General features: G+C 40.3%; 1 protein-coding gene across 1 annotated transcript in view; it reads left to right on the top strand.

The window, feature by feature from the left end:
• Nucleotides 1-4,774: 4,774 nt before the first annotated feature.
• Nucleotides 4,775-6,706, top strand: part of LOC139635518 (hyaluronidase PH-20-like) — a 92,972-nt gene continuing 91,040 nt past the window's right edge. The window contains exon 1 of the mRNA XM_071502928.1: nucleotides 4,775-6,589. The gene's annotated coding sequence lies outside the window, so the exon portion shown is untranslated. The remainder of the gene's footprint in view (nucleotides 6,590-6,706) is intronic.

Genomic DNA, 6,706 nt, shown 5'->3' with positions numbered 1-6,706 from the left:
GAACGGGGTCCACGCGTTTCCCGACTTTGCCCCACACAATCACCAAGAGGAAATCTTGGCGCGGCAAACGGCGAGAAGCGTCTATATAAGTAAGTTTAATATTCAGGCGCATTTTTTTTTTTTTTTGAGAGGTCAGACGAACAGTTCGGGTTTGTAAAATCACAATTCCCTGCACATTCTCCATAGAGATGGTTTCGTCCTGTCCGCCCGTGGCTTTTATGACAGGAATGTGTGCGAGCGCAGAGTGGGAGGAGATGAGAAATAAGGTGCAAGTTGCAAAGATCATGTAATAAAGCTCATTGTTAGAGGAATTATTGAACTGAGAATTCATGCAAAGTTAGAACTGCACTTAAAGTAGCACTTTAGGGCTAAAAAGGTGCTAAAAAAAATAACCACAGATATTTTAATTTGGCTCTGATGATGATAATAATTCTTGAAGTCAGAAAAGTCAGGGCATGGTTCAGGCCTTGTGTTGTCTTAGATGATAAACATTCCCAGGGATAGGAAATGATTGGCTCTGGTGCATGCTTCTGTGTCCTTTCCTTTCATTGCAGTAAACTATAAATAGCCTATAAATAAAGTGAAGTAAAATTAAGACTGCTCCAGTTACTATACATACCCAGAGGGAAAAAGGTGCCAAGCCTGACTTATGAATTTCTGTGTGTGTCTACAGAATTCTTGTCAACTCATAATGCAAAATAAAACACGACTAATGTTCTTGATGTGTCACACAGTGTATGAATATCAGTTTTTTTTTTTTGTTTTTTTTTACAATAAACATTTCACTCCTCACAATAAACAGACCTCAACAATTATTCAATGGACATATTTAGAGGCTACTTGAACATGGGCAGCACACATGGCTAGTACATGTTTTAATAATGCACCTAAGGGTGTTTGCAATACCGTGCAACATGCTCAGTCAGGTTCAAAAACGGGTGTTGTTTGCAGGATAGCAACCTTCGTAGGTAATACAAAGAAAAGACTCTCCCTTGTGATCAGTACGCCCCAGAAGTGATTATTCTATTGCTCACATTTGTGCAGCTCTTGCATGTCATGTTTTTTTTTTTTTGAATAAATTCTTGCACAGTTCAACGTATAAAGTCGTCTTATGTTTGGTATCAGAAGTAGATCTGTCCCTTTACTTGCTAGGTGTGCTATGGAACATTTGTAATCCTTGTACATCTCATGTACAAGGAATCTGACAACAATTGAAGTAAAGTGTAAATTATATATACCTCCGCCAGAAAGACACATTTCTTAGATTTTTGTGTAGCACATGTATGAAGGGCTTCTGAGTCAGATTTACATAATGATTCATGGGGGGGGGCTTGACTTTAAAGAAGCTCTCACATATGATCTTCATGACCCAAATGACAAGCCCTGTTTGACTCTGATATATTCATAGCCGATACAGTGTTTAAACAAACTCGTGGTATCTTCATACTCCACGTAGACCTCATATTCAAATGTCACTTTTGTTCATCTATCTCCAGTCATTGCATACTGTTCATTTAAATCAGTGTAGATAGTGCTAGCTGCCAAATAATGTAAACACAGGCCATCAGACTGGTGTGAAATGTCACCTCGTGTTAAATTATTAAAGAGCAAATTTCATTAAAATTGTAACCAAGCTGTCTGTCCGTGTGGAAGAGAGAGAGAGGTTTCTTTTCGCCTTTCACTGAGGAAAATGTTTTTCTGCCTGTCTCTTGCTCCCCTATCACACAATACTTTGTTTTAATCACGACAAAAGCCTGTTGCTGTTTCACCGTGGTCCTGACTGTAGTTATTTGCCTATTTGTAAAGGTCTATATCTGATTATTTGCATGTATATGTGAACATATGTGCACGCGATCATGTATTTGTTGATGTGTAAGTGTGGGTGTGTGACACAGTTTGTCGCAACCCCAGATCATTTATCTTCTCTTCCTGGGTCAGTAACGAAAGTTCCTGTGCAGCTAGATGACAGCTTCAAATGTCACTTGTAACACCTGTTGCGAATGACACTGCACATTCACCAAACGCAGCGAGGATGGCCCATATTGTTGCTTCCCTTCTGGAAGGATTTGACGGATGAATGTGAACCATTTTTTCCAACACTGCATCATAATATCTTACCATTGTTTGAATAAAAGGTGGGTTGCTGCACTCATACGGATTGTCACATAAATTGGGCAATTATTGAAGGGAACACTTAAGTATGTTGGCATAAAGACAGAATGTCTTCCCACCCATCAATGAATCACTGATCTTGGTTAAATCTAGTCCTTATGTATGCTTTGAGTTTTTTCCCAAAACCTTAATTTGAATGTAAACTCAACACGTCCTGTTCGTGCTCTTCTGCACTTACTTCCATATGTACTGCCTGGTTCAGCCAAATCCCCTGCTCTTCAACAGAGTCTTGTTGAACTTGAAAAACCCGACCGACAGGCGGAGAAGCACCTCGGGAAACACTGCGCTGCTCCACCTAGCCTCGGTTCAGCGAGGTGTAGACATGCTAGAAATGATTCATCCTGACTGAGTGGTTATGAGAGCATTTATGTTATTCGTGGCGGGGGAATGAAACAATTCTGGAGCGGTGAATGAGAGAGAGAAGGGTGGGAGAGAGAGAAAAGCAGACGGGCAGAGGGTGGGAAATAAGAGTCGGGGGAAAATGAGCCTTAGAGAGAAGATTTAAAGACAAAGCGAGCAGAGAGAGATGCAGTCAAACATTAGTGTGTGCTTAATATCACTCAGACTGAGCCCATTTACTGGTCTTTCTCCAGGAACTTTGTGTTTCAAGATGATGTTGATGGTATGACGACTGTGATACTTTTTATTACCATGCTACAAAACCCCTAATGCCACTGGCAAAGGCAACCTTCCTTACTTTATTGTGAGTAAAAGAGAACTTAGACGGGTTCAGTTCCTCTTGGTTTATGGAAATGGTTTTCAAACTTCTTTTTTTCAACTTTTATTGTGGACGCTTTCAGTCCGGTGCATAAAACCCAAATTTCCCAAACATTTCCCAAAACGTCAGTAAGTAATTATATAAGTGAGGGAGTAAATTTTTGCATCCATCCATGTGCCGAGAAGGATACAGATGCTCTATTCACGGCAATTCAGTGATGCTGACAGCTAACACTGCTTGGTATGCATTTACTCACGCACTAACGAGAGCTGAACGGAGAACAGATACTGTTGCTTGTGTGAGATACCTCGCTGACTTCTCTGAGTAATGCTGACGAGAATGTGTGAGGTGTGAGCGTGAATGTGTGTTAAAGTACGCCCTAAGTGTTTGTAATGTTTTAAGTGCGTTTATGCATTTATGCAAATGTGTATTTAAGGAATGGAAGGCTCTGTGTTGCGTAGGGTTTTTTTTTTACGGTGTATTTGTTTTAGAGGGTTATTTGTACCAGTGCAGACAAACCTTCCGGGGCTACCCTTGTGAAACATTCGTTTGACCCACTTTCCACAACAAAAGAGAATTGAGGTTATGAGAGAAGGAGGGAGGAGGACAACATGAATATTATATTTTGGATTCTGGAGGAAGACATCCCCTACAGGCCTCTGTATGAATATTTAATAAAGTTGGCCTTTCCACATCTCTTCAGCATGTTCTACAATGTGGATTTTGGAAATATCACGACGGGGGTCACCTAGACAGAAATATATTCAAACAGGCAAGTATTATGGTGAGCCAACGGTGGTATTTTACTTCTGATTAAGAGTTAGATGATAACACAGCTTTGCCTGGTACATACATACACACACCATGACTGACAGTGCTTTCTGGTAGTTCTTCCCACACATACACGCTCACGTACATGCTTCAGTTTGATATAAATACAGTGCTGTTGATAATGTACGAGAATGAGACATGGACCAGATGATTCCTAACCTGGGGGGTCAGGTGCCCCAAAAAGGGGTCACAAGATAATTCTGTGATGATCAGCAAAATCAAAACCCAGGAAACAACATAATCGTGTTATGCAAAACTTGTATTTTCTTTTTATGTCTTATGTAATAGTAGCTTTTTATTGTAAAATACTGAGTGTTTTTACCTGTTCCGACTTCTAAAATGGTTCAAATGGAACAATTTGAAAAGCGATTTATAGACGTACTGTATGCAGGAATGTCAATACACAGTAAAATGTGCCTTAGATGAGGTGGGCGCCTGGTGTTCGTGATGTTTCAGCCCAGCAGTGTCTGCAGAGCCCAAAGGTGATGACTTCCAATTTCCTGTATTGTCTGACCAAGAATCCAGTACCCAAAGATATTCAGTTCACAAGGTTACAAAACAGAGAGAAGCAGAAATCAACACAAATGAAAAGCAGTGAGCAGAAATATTTGATATATTTATAAAAAAAAATGGTTGAAAGAATTAGTAGACTATTGGAAGACTATGAATATTGCTGCTTGATAGTTTTCTGTTGATCGACTTATTCATTGATTGATTATTTGTTGCAGCTTTAGACACAGAGATCCTGTGAGAAGGGGTCAAAAATAAACATTGCTTTGCTTTGACCAGGACTGCACCATCAGCTATACATATGTTGGTCCATATTAATGTTTTTTATAAATGGTGTACTCCTCCTTTCGGTGACTCAATAGAACCTGGCACCATCTGTGCAGCTACACCACAAGATGGCAGCATTTCACCAGATACTACTGGACAGCATACCCAGCACATTGGTGTACACCAACACGCAACAGCCACTCCATTACGGGTCTGCATGATGCTGCCTGCATATGTCGTCATACAACCAGGACAATGATGATGAGTGAGGAGTCGCCGCCCATCTGTTGGAGCAATTATCAAAGTGTTAACAGTCCTAACAATGGAGGTTGAGTTGTTGCAGTGTTCACGTTTGGGAAGAAAACAATGCAGCTCATGCAGACAAGCAAAGCATTCGTAGACACGGACTCAGAGCCTGGTGGTTGAGGCTTCCTTTAGCTTTGTAGGAATGCCTAGGAATACGTTTATCTCGTGTTTATTTTGTCAGTGTCTAAAACATTAGTGATCAAGCTGAGCTCTATCTATCTGACTGCAGGGTGCCGCCCTACAGGACAACAGAAACACATAGACAGATGTGGGAATATGCTCATCATATGTTGCATCATTACATTTTTGTTTTGACATGTTTAATCCATTAATCCATCCAAATGCTAAAACAGTCTTTAAGTACAGAGCAGGAGCTCACCAGAAAAGCTAGTTAATCTAATCTAATCTAATCTAATCTAATCTAATCTAATCTAATCTAATCTAATCTAATCTAATCTAATCTAGCTATAGTGGAGTGCAGCACGATGTCAAATCCCTGCAAGACGCAAGATTTGACATCTTGGTGCTATTTGTAAGAAATATCCATGAACTATCATGTCATGAAAATTATATTTGATCATTATCGTAACAGCTCAATTGATCCTATCAATTTTGTTTACTTAAGTGGACTGATAGTATTATTTTAACTGAAATACACACAGGTACACACACCGCCTTCCAGAAAACAACTAGTTGGGTTGAAGGTCACTGCCCCACTGTTCACACTGTGTCACTAACTTGTGAAATAACTACCACCATTTGGTATTACATGTCCCTGACCAGACACATAAACACATACACTACATAGAGGGTAAAGTCCAATGTATATATATCCCAGACAATGTACAATTATTTGCAACATGGAGGAGAAAGTGGTTTTATTAGTTACTATTATCTATTAGTTATTTTCTGTCTGTAAACTTCTGTGTGTGTGTGTCAGATGTAATTACAATCTCAGAGGAAAGGGAAGTGCTGTTATTAATGTCATCTGTATACGACTCCTCTCTTAACACCTAGATGTCATACTTTCCTGTCTCCTAACTGTAGAGGGAGAGAGTAAGTCATTTTGGTTGTTGTTTGATAGCATTTGCCATATTGTGCATTTTTCTTTTTAAACGAGACCACACTTCCATCCAATAGGAGTGCTATTTAAATACTGTCTAAAAATTCAATTTGCTTTAATTCTTTGTAGATGAATGCACATTGCGTATTTGATCTATTCTGCATTAAAACAGTTGGTCCTGGATCTGATGAGCTACTCTGTTTCTCAACTTTTGCTGAAGAAAGTGAAGTCATCTGTCAGACTGCACTTTGTATCTGTATGGTGTTGAGCCCACAGTCTTCACAGTCAAAATCACATTAAATGCTATTCATGTGCGAGCTGGCTCAATCCCAGTTTGCCTCTGTTGGAGTCACTTGTTTGTTTATCCCATCCTAGGTGACAAGCACCAGCATCAACACCAGCGCAGTAACAGTCTGAGCTCCATACTGACACCCAGCTCATAGTGTGCTACACTATGAAGACACTGCACGCTCCATAACCTCACACCCAGGTGTGCCTCCCTCCCCTGCTCCAAGTCAAACTTGGCACACGGTGAACAAAACAAGATGTTTTTCTGACACAAACAATTGAGAGCAGAGTGCATCCTTGTACACAGCTCAGCCCACCATACCTCTCCTCCCCTGCCTTTGTCAGATGGCGTGGTTTCTGGAAGGACACCCTCGCTCTTCGTGCTCTAGTCGACACATCTTCTGGTGAGACGGTTCTTCTGAAGGCATGTCCAGGTAATGTGTCTTTTTTCCCTTTTTTCTTTTGCATAGTCTGCAAGTTAGCTTTGTGTTGATAAGTAGATAAAGGTGGTCTCATTTGATGATTGGGAACATCTACAGTAGATAACAGAA

The sequence above is a fragment of the Trachinotus anak genome, unplaced genomic scaffold (assembly GCF_046630095.1).
Source record: "Trachinotus anak isolate AG129_WGS33_773 ecotype Australia unplaced genomic scaffold, CSIRO_AGI_Tana_v1 ptg000018l, whole genome shotgun sequence".
NCBI classification, from domain to species: Eukaryota; Metazoa; Chordata; class Actinopteri; order Carangiformes; family Carangidae; genus Trachinotus; species Trachinotus anak.
Note: the sequence above shows the minus strand (reverse complement) of the source record. Positions and strands in the feature narration are given on the sequence as shown.